At 40.3% G+C, this 14,264-nt stretch overlaps 1 non-coding gene across 1 annotated transcript; it reads left to right on the top strand.

Moving 5' to 3' along the window:
• Positions 1–13,270: 13,270 nt before the first annotated feature.
• Positions 13,271–13,377, top strand: LOC141687651 (small nucleolar RNA R71). Its single transcript, XR_012561140.1, has one exon. It is a non-coding gene; the product is annotated as a small nucleolar RNA R71 (small nucleolar RNA).
• Positions 13,378–14,264: the final 887 nt, after the last annotated feature.

The raw sequence follows: 14,264 nt of genomic DNA, 5'->3' as shown, positions 1-14,264 counted from the left end.
ATGTTATGGGTTCCTTTTATCTTGATGGCATCCTCCCTGACTATCACATTCAGGGTTTGCCCTTAATCTTATTCCTTGAACTATGACTTTCATCTAAGATCTCATCTTTAAGCTCTTAAACATTTGGAACCCAAATTCTATAGGAATACCTCATTATTCCCTTATCATCTTTCTCGGTATTAATCTCATATCTATTTGTTGGCTCTCTGCCTTCATTCATCACTTTTTCTGGCACAATATGTTCTTTTCCGATAATTCGGTCTGTATTGCAATCTCAAACAGCTTTTCGGTACCGGCTCTGGTTACCTTCACTTCTATTTCCATTTTCTCAAAATCTCTTATAACTCTCCCAAGGACATTATCATCTTGAGTCTCTCCTTTCTACTAAGGGCATCAGCCACCACATCGGCTTTCCCCGAATGATAAAGAATCTCTCAATCATAATTCTTGATTAGCTCTAACCGCCTCCTCTGGCGTATGTTGAGCTCTCTCTACGGGAAAATGTACTAGAGCACTTATGGCTTAGGTAAATCTCACACTTCTCTCCATACAAGTAGTGCCTCCAATATTTAGGGCAAAACTATTGCCACGAGCCCAAGCTCATGGGTGGGGATATCGAATTTCATATTACCTTAATTGTCTTGACGTGTACGCGATTACCTTACCGTGCTGCATAAGCACGCACCCTAAGCCCTTGTGCGAAGCGTCACTCACTTCACAAAATCTCCTTTTCCATCCGGCAACGCCAGCATAGGGGCCGTCACCAACCTTTGCTTCAGTTCTTGAAAGCTGTTCTCGCATTTCTCTGTCCATTCGAACTTCTCAGTCTTACGAGTAAGCCACGTTAAAGGGGGCTACTATCTTTACAAACTTGAACGAACCTCCGGTAGTGATCGACCAATCCTACCTCTGGTAGTTGACCTAACCATGGTCATCAATTCATCAGTGGTCCTTTATTCATTCTTGTCAGGATCCTCCATGGGATCCTCCTCAGCAACTATCCCTTCTAGGACAACATCCTCAACCGCTATATCCTCAATATCAATATTATCCGGTCCTGCATTAGGACGCTCCATCGGATCCACAATCTAATCTCCAATAAGTAATAAAACATCATCGCGTTGTTGCTCCTCAACCTCAGGGTTCGGAGTCCCGCTACCATATACGATAACGAACTACGCTTCTATCACGATATTTATAAGGGTTCCCATAAGGGTTTTAACTGTTAGTACTACGTTAGGTAGCCCGACTATGAACTTGGCAAGAGTTCTTATTATCTTAGTTATTATCTTAACGTCACATCATCTCTGAGGTTTATAACGCTTAGCTCTGATACCACTTCTGTAACACCCCCAAATCCGGGGTCGGGGATCCGGGTTGTCACGAGTTCCATTTCCCTTAATAACACCCAATCTTAATAATTACTCAACTACTCTGTACTGTGACCCCACAATAAACACACACACCACACGTTATAGTCTCAGAGATGAACATCCAAAAATAACCACAAGTCATTTTATTCCACAATTATCTGCCAATACACCTTAAAAGGTTTTCTGAATAAATTTACATTTCTTTGCCATTATTACAATTCATAAATATACATAAATCTGGTACATCAAAAGTTGAAAGCCTAGCCTATTAGTAGTTCCTACCTCAGCTACAGCGACATCAACGCCTATAGGAAACTGCGGAATGTTTCCTATCCGCTCACGAATTGGGAGCTTGGTCCTGTTCATCTTGCCTATCTGATGTTGTGTGATGAAAGAAGAAAGCAAGGGTGAGCAACAAGCCCACCAAAATAATATGTATAATGATTAACAATATATGAGCCTTCTCATAGTACTCATGAAAGTCTTGGTCAAAAGAAATGAACCAAGTTTGAAGTCGCAAAATATTTAGTATATATACATATATACTTTTCAAAATCTTGGAAGTCCTCTTCCATGCATAATATACACAAAGTTCCAGTTTATAACTGTATAAAAATATCGTTACAAGGTGATCTAATATATCTAACCTTGTCTCAACGTTTTTCTGAAAATCTTTGTCATACATAAGATAATCATTTACTAGATATAAGTTTAAAAGATGAAGTTACAAGATACTCCAATATACTTATATCTTTTTCCAAATACTACTTGAACTACCACCGTTCAAGTTATAATTAACTTCAAAAGTTCATCACACTGATGAGACTACAAGATAAGACTTGAATAGATTCAATCTTTGAAATATTTTGAAGAAAATGAAGTTATGATGTACTTCATTAAGTCCTGATATTTATATATACACCTATATATATACATATGTTTCCTGAAAACCTCTGTCATGTAAAGTATGAACAGAATTGCAATATCCAATAAATTTGGAAAGGAAAGAATTTTGGCATAAACCTGATATCTTGCTGATCAGGCAAAGATACCAATAAGTAACCTTTTCTACTAGTAGATGGACGAATTCCCCACTGGTCATCACCCTGGTCGCAATAGGACCTTATGCTGGACTGTCACTCAGCCACTTATGCATTTGATGGACTCCCACTGAGCCACTTACACTATCATGGACGCCCACTGAGCCCATGTTGCTTATGCCGACTCAATTGATGGACTTACTTCCCGAACGTTGGGTAAGTAATCAATTAATTTACCAAAACAGCAACCTCGTTGCGAATATAAAATACACCACTGAGCCGGATTCCCCAGGTTTTGAGCGAATATTTAAATCCCCTTTGAAAGGAAGATCTTAAATATAAAAATGAGTTTTGGGATCCGCTCTAACTTTTAAAAATCATTTTGAAGACTCGAAAACATTTTTAAGAATGTTTGGAGTAATACTGATTTATTAAAATAAATCAGTCCCGATATGAAAGAAATATCTGAATATTATTATTTAAATAATATTCCCATAAGAATAATTGAGGTAGAAGTTGGAAAACTTATACTTGAATGAATAGCAAATAATCAAAGATATACTTATACGAAAGTAATATCTTTATTTGAATAATCAAAAATAAGTTTGATTATCGACACCTTATTCTTTAATACAATAAAGAATATTATTAAGTAATAAGCGGAGTCATAATACCTCGAATGAATACTATAAATAATATTCATAAAATAAAGGAGTCATACATCCTCAAATGAATATCCAAGTAATATTCAATAATAATATAAACTGAGTCATAAGCCCTCGAATGAATATTCAAATAATATTCAAATAATAAAATAAACTGAGTCATAAGCCCTCGAATGAATATTCAAATAATATTCAAATAATAAAATAAACTGAGTAATAAGCCCTCGAATGAATATTCAAATAATAAAATAAACTGAGTCATAAGCCCTCGAATGAATATTCAAATAATATTCAAATAATAAAATAAACTGAGTCATAAGCCCTCGAATGAATATTCAAATAATATTCAAATAATAAAATAAACTGAGTCATAAGCCCTCGAATGAATACTCAAATTAATATTCAATTAAGTAAAATAAAGGTATCGAATAAACCTTATTCGATCCATAGTTTTAAAAATTATATCCATATATATATATATATATAAATATATATATATATATAATATACTCGGGAACATCGACTCCCAGTTTAGAAATATGTTCACCTTTTATCCCCTATACTAAGGGTATACGCAAATTACCGCTATTCTCTAGCATAGGTATTATCAACTGAATCAACAGATATATATGGAAAGAATACAAAACAGGCATGCATATATATATACCATAGCAGCATGCTTCAATATATTGCAACATTTGCTAATTAACCAACATGCATCTATCGCAAGATAATGCAAATACATATATACATCACAACAACAGTTATAACTGGTAGAAAACTTGCCTGAGCGACCGGGGGTTACGAATGGCTCGGGATGAGTCTGGTAACCTATAAGCAACAAGTAAGTTGGAATTAAACCAAAGTCACTTGTAAATCTATACTCTAACCAACTCAGACTCTAACGCTCGTTTTGCGCTCGCTGGTTCTCTTAAGTCACTCGAGTACCCTCGGCTCCACCATTTTTAATAATTTAACCTTTACGAGTTTTAAGGAGATTCCTTCACGAGTGTCTTACCAACTGCCTAACACACTTACCATAAATGTTTCATACATTAATTAACCCTTTTTGGTCTTTAACCTATGTTTCAAAGTAAGGCGAGGGGAAAAGTTTCGTTCGCGAAATGCCGTTACTTGAAACGGTCGTTTCTCCTAAACCGTGCATCGGAATCGAACGAACTACATATCAAAACGAAGCTCGTAACATGAGCTATCTAAACATGGCAATGGTCAAAATCTAGCAGGGGGTTCTCGGGTCCTAATGTTATGCACAAAAACAGTCTACAGAAAATCGGACGTTATGACGGCTATATTTACGCGATTTCCCAATTTTAAACCATTCAAAACCAACCCAATTCAACCTCAAATCCAACATACAACCAACATCCATCCTTATCACATCATAACAACCCCAACCAATTCAATTTTAACATTCATACTTATGCCTAAGCTTAACTTTAACCATACTTAAGTTCTTTTAATCAAAACAACAACATTTACCATTCCATTTCACTACCATTTCAAATCCCAAACTCTAAATCACAACATCAAGCTACAATATCACCCTAATAATCAAAATCATCTTATAATACATAGGAATCTAGGGTTTGGAGATGATATACCTTCCTTGAAGTGGTGGGAGTAGCTAGGAAGCCTTAAGAAGCTTTGAGAAGTCTTAGGAATGCTTGGATCTTCAAGGAAAACAAGAAAAATATCAAGTTAAAAACTTGAAAACACTATTCATTGTCTTCTTCTTTGATTAAATGAAGAAGATTGAGAAGGAATTTATGGCTTAAACTCATGATATAGCCCTAACTAAGCATGAAGATGATTAGGGAATTATCTTACCAATTTAGGAGGCTTGGATCTTGAGTTTTGAATTCTTGCCCATTTGCAATAGTAAAAAGCCGAGAGCAAAGATGAACAATGCCTTGGTTGCTTTTTGATTTTGATGAAGAATGAATTTTCTTGGCTTGGTTGATTTGTTTTTATGTTTGATTTAGTTAATTACCTTGTTGCCCTTGATTTTGTGTGGTTAAAAAGCCACCACATCTCCTTCCTTCCCATGTCATGCCCATGTCATGTTGTGATGTCATCCTTCCCTATTTGTCCTCCTCTCATTGGTTGGGTGACATTACTCACTCTAATCCCTTTGATTAATTTCCTAATTGTTTGCCTAATGACCGCTGATCTGTTATACGGTTCGCTTAACTTTCGTTCTCGTTTATCGTTTGAAGGATCATACCCGGGATCTTATTACTTAGGTTCCCTTAACCTTTCTCAATACATTATATTCCTTTTTATGATCCTCTATTATAATCCTTTAATTTAAATCCTTTTTATCCTGTTACCTTATACTCAATTCTCTCCGTATCTAGTGGGTTTCCGGGAAAAATCCAAGTGTTCGGATTTGGATTCTGACGATCTTTACATACACTTATATCCCATATAAAGTACTAATAAAATCTCAGAATATCCATATCAGAACCTCTACATAGTGTGGCATTAAAAGTTTTCTCATTCAGCAAAAACACTATTCCTAAGGGTTTCAAAATTTCCCAAAAATTGGGGTTATTACATTTTAAGACGCTCTAAGTGGTATAAAATGCCACTTATCACACCCCCAAACTTAAATCGATGCTTGTCCTCAAGCGTCACAGACTCAAAAACAAATAAAAACATGCATGAATGCAATCTATATGAAAATGCAGCGATCCCCCTTACTACAATTAATCAACCAAATTGCCACATCCCAACGAATGCAGTTAGACAACTAAAGATCAATAAACTCATGCAAACGGACATACAGCCAGAAATGTGGTGTGTGTAAATGCTTAACAGATATGCTTCGGAACTAGACCAATTACTATGACTAGACTATCCTCAAGGCAATCCTACGATTATACAAAGAATAAAAAATTTTAGGCACAAAGTGATATACAACACTACAAGAACTCTGGAGCTTACTACGGAATCGTGCTTTTTATTTACAACTCAAATGCTTATTTGACCGTGCAATGAGTGAGGTCCACAAAAGACTTATACAATGGTATCCATGTAACGAGCGTTAGGTTAGCGGATCCCAGACTCTAAAAGCCTTAGGTCACTAGGCACAAAGTCCCCTAAGAACTTAATAACTCGAATACCAAAGAGCCCACTCTTGATCAATTATGCAAATTTTTTTTTTTTTAACTTCTGAGCAAGTGCGTTTCGCTCCATCTTGCTCAACCCTAGACTACTCGCACCATATGCGAGCCGGCTACTAGCCATTTGACGCCTAGCCACAACTAGCAACAACTTCCATATTTTTTTCTCCCAAATTTTTTTCTTTTTCATGCCTTTATCACTAAGAACCTATAATTAAATTCTAAGCATAATAAGTAGATTGACCTTGAAAACAACCAAATCATAACAACAATCTAGCCCTTACGCATTCTCTAAGACTTAGTGGACTTACAATTGTTTCTAGCATGCATATCAACCTACACAACTTAATATCACTTTAATGCTATCACTACACTCGCATCAATATCACAATTCAGTCGATAAATCATTGCAAAAGGGATCATGGTACATGCATGAGCTACATGACATTCATAACAAACAAAAAAAAACTATATGGCATAAATTATGCAACTCTATGAACTAAACTATCATGAATATGCAACTAAATGACACACACACAATATTCCTTAACTACCACCCCCAAACTAAAAATCTTCACTGTCCTCAGTGAAAGTAGTAGAAAGGAACACAGGGTATACCTACTCGGAGTCATCATCATCATCACCCTCAGTGGGTGGAGTATCAGGCGGCGGGTATGCAGAGTCCTCACCAAAAACTGGCCACTGGATATCAGCTCCAAGGCCTCGAAAAGCAGTCCCTAACGCAAGGGTGAGCTCCTGAGCAAACCTTCTCTGCGTCTCATACATGGCATCCATCCGCCGTGAAAGCCTCCTATACTGGGCATCAACCATCCCAGCACCCTCCTGAGCTCTCGAAGAACCAGCCTCATCACGCCCTGGCCTAGCCATAGTAGCACCTCGTGCTGGACGCCCTCCTGGAAGATGATAACCCAGCCCATGCTCCTCAGGCTCACCAGCGGTCCACTCCTGCATCCCATTCAGAGTGCCAGAATCAATCGGAGCTGCTGGCAACTGCAACTGCTCATGAGCCGGCCAGTTCACTCCCACTGCTCGGCATAGCTTCGTAACCGTAGATGCATAAGGGATGTTCATATGCTTCGCTCCCCTCAAAAACTTCAGAATTCCTTGGTAGATAAACTCACCAAGGTCCACATAGTATTCCTCATTCAGAATTCCCCACAACAACTGTGCTCTCTCAACTGTGACCTCGTGTGCATGCGAAGAAGGCAAAATATTAGCACAAATAAATGCATTCCATGCACGGGCATACCTGTTCATGGCGATCGCCGGAAAGTGACGATACTCATTAGTGCCGGTCCTGCAGGTCCAAACTGTGCCCGGTCGACAGAGAGTCGCACAAATCAAATCCAAGTCAAAATCCTCAGCAGTCTTTTCATTCCAGCTCTCCTCCTCGCGCTTCCTCTCTCGCTGTCCAATCACACGGCGAATCGTCGCAGGATGATAATCAACCATCAGCCCTCGGATTACAGAAAACCCATTCTTTTCGGCCTTCGCGTTCGCGTAGAACTCGCGAATAACGCTCATCGGTACCACTTCGGGTGACTCACAAAAAGCTATCCACCCCTTCTCTGCAATCATGGGCAGCAACTCACCATCCCTCCCCGATGGTAAAACCCCCTCTCCTTCAGAATCGGCTTCCCTAACAGCCTAGTGCACTCCTCCTCCGCGGCTCTATCAGTTAACCGAGGCCTTGCAGCAGTACCCCTTGATGAATCAGCAGTAGGAACTGTGCTGCTGCTGTCAATAGTGCGTGCTCTCTTGGGTGCCATTGATTCGTGAGGAAAAGTGTGTAAGAACTGATTTTTAATGTTTGCGAGAGGGTTTAAGTGTAGGAAGTTTTGTGGGAGATATGTAGGATAGGTGTATATATATATAGGGTGTGGATTAGATTAGGGTTTGGAAATTAAGGGGTAACATGATGGGGTAGTGGGACAAATCGTGGGTTTATGGGCTAAAACTGTTTTTGTGTGTTTTTTTTTCTGAACTGTAAAAAAAATTCTGGTACTCGACCCCTGAGCGGTTGCTCAGCAAAACTGAGCGGGCGCTCAGCTTGCTGCGCGGTCGCTCAGCAAAGCTGAGCGGGCGCTGAGCTTGCTGCGCGGTCGCTCAGCAAAGCTGAGCGGGCGCTCAGGGGGTCACTGGAATTTTTTTTTTTCAGCCCCTGTTTTTTGATTTTTTTTGTATTTTTGGATAGGTTATTAACTTCTAAGGGTTCCCGTAATAACAATTCATGGGTTGCCTCCGACGCAGCGCTTCTTTTTCGTCATTAGCTTGACGTTTCGTACCCTTCTCAAGTGGTCAACAAAATGGCACTAACCACTTCTCGGTTTGCCATGTCCCCATAGTAGTGCTTCAACCGCTGATCGTTAACCTTATATGCTTGGTCCGGATCATTCTCAAAAATTTCCACCGCTCCATGTGGAAACACCGTTTTGACAATAAAAGGTCCAGACCACCTTGATTTCAACTTCCCAGGAAAAAGTCGGAGCCGAGAGTTGAATAAGAGAACTTGTTGCCCTGGCACAAATAACTTTGGATGTAGCTTCCTATCGTGCCACCTCTTCACCTTTTCCTTATACATTTTGTTATTTTTGTACGCTTGAAGTCGAAATTCATCAAGTTCATTAAGCTGAAGCATTCTTTTCTTACCAGCTGCATCTAAATCCAGGTTCAACTTCTTCAATGCCCAGTAGGCCTTATGCTCAAGCTCCGCAGGTAGATGACATCCCTTACCGTACACCAACTGAAACGGTGACATCCCAAGTGGAGTTTTGTATGCTGTTCTGTAAGCCCAAACAACTTCATCGAGCTTTAAAGACCAATCCTTCCTTGACGGACAAACAACCTTCTCTAGAATGCGCTTTATCTCTCTGTTAGACACTTCCGCTTGACCATTTGTTTGCGGATGATAGGCAGTAGCTACTCGATGATTCACACTATAACGCTGCATCATAGAAGTGAACTTACGGTTACAAAAATGTGATCCTTCATCACTTATGATTACCCGAGGTGTGCCAAACCTTGTGAAAATTTGCTTATGAAGAAAATTTAGCACTGCCTTTGCATCATTTGTCGGTAAAGCTTTAACTTCGACCCATTTTGAGACATAATCGACTGCCAGCAAGATGTATTGATTATTGCAAGACGAGATAAAAGGCCCCATGAAATTGATTCCCCACATATCAAAGACCTCGACTTCAAGCATCACATTTAATGGCATCTCATCCTTCCTTGACAAATTTCCCACTCTTTGGCAACGATCACACCTTAAAACAAACTGATGAGCATCCTTGAACAAAGTAGGCCAGAAAAAACCTGCTTGCAGAATACGAGCTGCCGTCTTCTCACCGCCATAGTGTCCACCATAAACCGTGGAATGGCAGTCTCATAATATCCCCTCCGTCTCACAGAACGGGATACATCTCCTGATGATCTGGTCAGCTCCCTGTCTAAACAAATATGGTTTATCCCACATATACCACTTCACCTCATGCAGAAACTTCTTCTTTTGAGCGGATGTCAAATTAGGAGGCATTATATTGCTGACGAGATAGTTTACAATATCTGCAAACCATGGTTCTTCCTCCTGAATTACAAACAACTGCTCATCCGGAAAAGATTCATTGATTAACATCCTATCTTGTGAAGTAGAATTGGGATTCTCCAACCTAGAGAGATGGTCAGCTACTTGATTCTCAGTACCTTTTCTATCTTTGATCTCTAACTCAAATTCCTGAAGTAAAAGCACCCAACGAATGAGTCTCGGCTTCGAATCCTTCTTGGAAACCAGATAGCGAATAGCTGCATGATCAGTGAATACTGTTACTTTCGTACCAAGCAGATAAGATTGAAATTTCTCAAAACCAAAGACTATAGCCAAAAGCTCCTTCTCAGTAGTGGTGTAGTTTAATTGGGCACCATTTAAAGTCTTACTCGCATAGTAGACCACATGGAAGAGATTTTTCTTGCGCTGTCCCAGAACTGCACCTACCGCATAATTACTTGCATCACACATCATCTCAAACGGTTCTGTCCAATCTGGTGCTGTAATAACAGGTGCAGTGATCAAACTCTTCTTGAGAGTCTCGAATGCTGCCAAACATTAATCATCAAATTTGAAAGGCACATCTTTCTCAAGCAAATTGCACAACGGCTTAGATATCTTTGAAAAGTCCTTGATGAATCGCCGATAAAAACCCGCATGACCAAGAAAACTACGGATTCCTTTCACAGAATTAGGTGGGGGAAGATTTTCAATGACTCCCACCTTGGCCTTGTCCACCTCCAGACCCTTGCTAGAGACCTTATGTCCAAGGGTAATGCCTTCACGCACCATAAAATGACATTTCTCCTAATTGAGCACCAAATTAGTTTCCACGCATCTTTTGAGTACGGCGCGCAGATTATTCAAACATTCATCATATGAGTGTCCAAAGACGGAGAAGTCATCCATGAACACTTCGATGTTATTTCCAATCATGTCAGAGAATATAGCCATCATACATCTCTGAAAGGTGGCCGGGGCGCCACATAACCCAAACGAAACTCTGCGAAAAGCAAACGTGCCAAATGGACAAGTGAAGGTAGTCTTTTCCTGATCCTCTGGTGCAATACAAATCTGATTATACCCGGAATAACCATCCAGAAGACAAAAATACTCATGACCCGCCAATCTGTCAAGCATCTGATCAATAAATGGAAGAGGGAAGTGATACTTCCTTGTAGCTTTGTTCAATTTTCTATAATCCATGCATACTCTCCATCCTGTAACTGTTCGAGTAGGGATGAGCTCATTCTTTTCATTTGCGACCACAGTGATACCTCCCTTCTTAGGTACACATTGTACGGGGCTCACCCACGAGCTGTCAGAAATAGGATAAATGATGCCTGCATCTAGCCATTTCAGAATTTCTTTCTTCACCACCTCCTTCATGATGGGATTCAGTCTTCGCTGTTGTTCCACAGTTGGCTTACTACCTTCCTCTAGCAGAATTTTATGCATACAATATGAAGGACTTATCCCCTTGATGTCTGCTATGGTCCATCCTATAGCCGATTTGAATTCTCTCAAAATCCTTAAGAGCTTGTCTTCCTCACTACCTGAAAGGTCAGATGAAATAATAACAGGTAACGTAGATGAATCACCTAAAAAAGCATACCTCAAGTGCTCAGGTAATGGCTTGAGCTCCAAGGTAGGTGCTTCCTTTATTGATGGTTTGAGCTTCCCTTCAGCGTTCTTAAGGTCAGAAGTACCAAGAGATTCAAATGGTATGTCCAGCTTTCGCTTCCAGGGAGAAGCGTTCAGATATTGTAATTGCTCATTGCTATCTTCATCATCGCTGTCAAAATCCCCCACTAAGGCCTTTTCCAATGCATCAGACATTAGCATGTGATCGAGTTCCGAATTAACAGCAGAATCAATCACATCCAATTTTAAGCACTCCTCATCTTCTGTAGGGAATTTCATTATCTTGAATACGTTGAAGGTCACATCCTGATCTTGGACCCGCATAGTAAGTTCCCCTTTTTGCACATCTATCAAGGTACGGCCAGTAGCCAAGAAAGGTCTTCCCAAGATTATGGGAATCTTCTTATCTTCCTCAAAATTCAGAATAACAAAATCTGCTGGAAAGAAGAGCTTATCCACCTTGACGAGCACATCCTCAACTATGCCCCTTGGGTAAGTAATGGAACGGTCAGCCAATTGTAGCGACATGTATGTGGGTTTTGGATCAGGCAGATCTAGCTTTTTAAAGATCGACAACGGCATCAGATTAATGCTTGCTCCCAAATCACAAAGGCACGTGTCAAAAGTCAAATTGCCAATGGTGCAAGGAATGGTGAAGCTTCCTGGATCTTTCAGTTTTGGTGGTAACTTTTGCTGCAGAACAGTGCTGCATTCTTCCGTGAGAGCAACGGTTTCAAGGTCATCCAGTTTCACCTTCCTTGAAAGAATAGTCTTCATAAACTTCGCATAACTGGGCATATGTTCCAGAGCCTCAGCGAAAGGTATATTGATGTGAAGTTTCTTGAACACCTCCAGAAACTTCCCGAACTGTCTATCCAGCTTTTATTGCTGCACTCTCTTAGGAAAAGGTGGTGGAGGATAGAGCTGTTTCTCCCCTGTATTAGCCTCAGGCAGAGTATGTTCAACAGTAGTCTTCCTTGGTTCCGCCGCTTTCTCCTTTTGCTTAGATTCTTCACCTCTAATTTCAGCTTCTACTTCTTTTGCCTTTTCAGCATCAGCTACCTTTCCAGACCTTAAGGTAATAGCCTTGACTTGCTCTTTAGCTTCCTTCCTGCCTGGTACTTCCGTGTCACTGGGAAGAGTTCCAGGTTGACGATTGAGCACTGCATTGGCTAATTGACCGATTTGATTTTCCAAGGTCTTGATAGAAACCGCCTGACTCTTGCACAACAGCTTAAGTTCCTCAAAATCAGCACTAGTAGGTGCAGCTGCACTTCCCTGTTGAGGATATGATTGCCTTGTAGCATACTGCTGCGGTTTCTGGAATCCAGGTGGGTTAAACTGTTTACTCACTCCTTGCTGATATGGTGGCTGAATAGTATTCTGATTATTCCCCCAGCTGAAATTTGGATGATTTCTGTTGTTAGGATGATAGGTCGCTGGCACAGGCTGCTGTTGTCGCTGATAATTATTCACATACTGAACAGATTCGTTGACAAGAGAACACTGATCCGTAGCATGAGAACCTGCACAAAGCTCACAAACCATAGCTATTTGATTAACTCCATACGTAGCCAGAAAATCAACCTTCATTGATAGCGCTTGGAGCTGGGCTGCAATAGCGGTGACTGCATTAACTTCCAGAATACCTGCTACCTTGCCTGACATCAACCTCTGAGTTGGGTTTTGATGCTCATTTGCAGTCATCGTCTCTATAAGATTATACGCCTCAGTATAGCTTTTAGCCCATAAGGCGCCTCCAGCTGCTGCATCGAGCATGGGCCGAGATTGGGCCCCCAAACCATTATAGAAACCAGTGATCACCATCCAATCCGGCATTCCATGATGTGGACATTTTCTCAACATTTCCTTGTAGCGTTCCCAAGCTTCGCACATAGATTCTGTAGGTTGCTGCGCAAACTGAGTAAGAGCACTCCTCATAGCAGCAGTCTTTGCCATCGGATAAAACTTCACCAGAAACTTTTGCGCAAGATCTTGCCACATAGTGATGGACCCAGCTGGTTCAGAATGTAACCAGTCTTTAGCCTTGTCCCTCAGTGAGAATGGGAAAAGCCTCAACTTGATAGCCTCATCAGTCACGCCATTATACTTAAAAGTGCTGCAGATCTCGACAAAATTCCTTATGTGCATGTTGGGGTCTTCAGTTGCCGCTCCTCCAAAAGAAACAGAATTCTGCACCATCTGAATAGTGCCCGGCTTGATTTCAAAGGTGTTAGCTTGAATAGCCGGATGAAGGATGCTTGACTGAATGTCATCAATTTTAGGCCGAGAAAAATCCATAAGAGCTGGATCAGCTTGAACAATACGATCTCCCATATTTACTGGTTCTTTCCGCTCAGTTCCTGAATCCGAATCCTCAAAATCTAACTTCTCCGGAATATCAAGAACTTCGTCTGTCTCCTCAGCTGTATCTAAAGTCCTCTTGCGAGCACGAGAACGAGTTTGCATAAACGCTTGCTAAAGTACCTGAAACACAACTGGAAAAAATAAGTAACTACTACGTCCTAATCACTGAGTCCTAATGACCAATGATGGTAAGTACATAAACTAAACAAATACGCCGAGTCCCCGGCAGCGGCGCCAAAAACTTGTTAGGGCGAAAACACGCGCTAATATTCACGCAAGTATACGCGTTCGCAAGTAATATAGAATACTTTCTAGTTCGTTCCCTCAGAGACTCAGACTAAATTATTGTCTAATTAACTCACTCACCAATGTATGATTACTTCTCAATGTTAAGATACTAACACTTAAAATTGTTGATTAAATATTAACTATAATTAACTACTTAATTAATCACTTAACTAACA

The sequence above is a fragment of the Apium graveolens genome, chromosome 9, assembly GCF_009905375.1.
Source record: "Apium graveolens cultivar Ventura chromosome 9, ASM990537v1, whole genome shotgun sequence".
NCBI classification, from domain to species: Eukaryota; Viridiplantae; Streptophyta; class Magnoliopsida; order Apiales; family Apiaceae; genus Apium; species Apium graveolens.
Note: the sequence above shows the minus strand (reverse complement) of the source record. Positions and strands in the feature narration are given on the sequence as shown.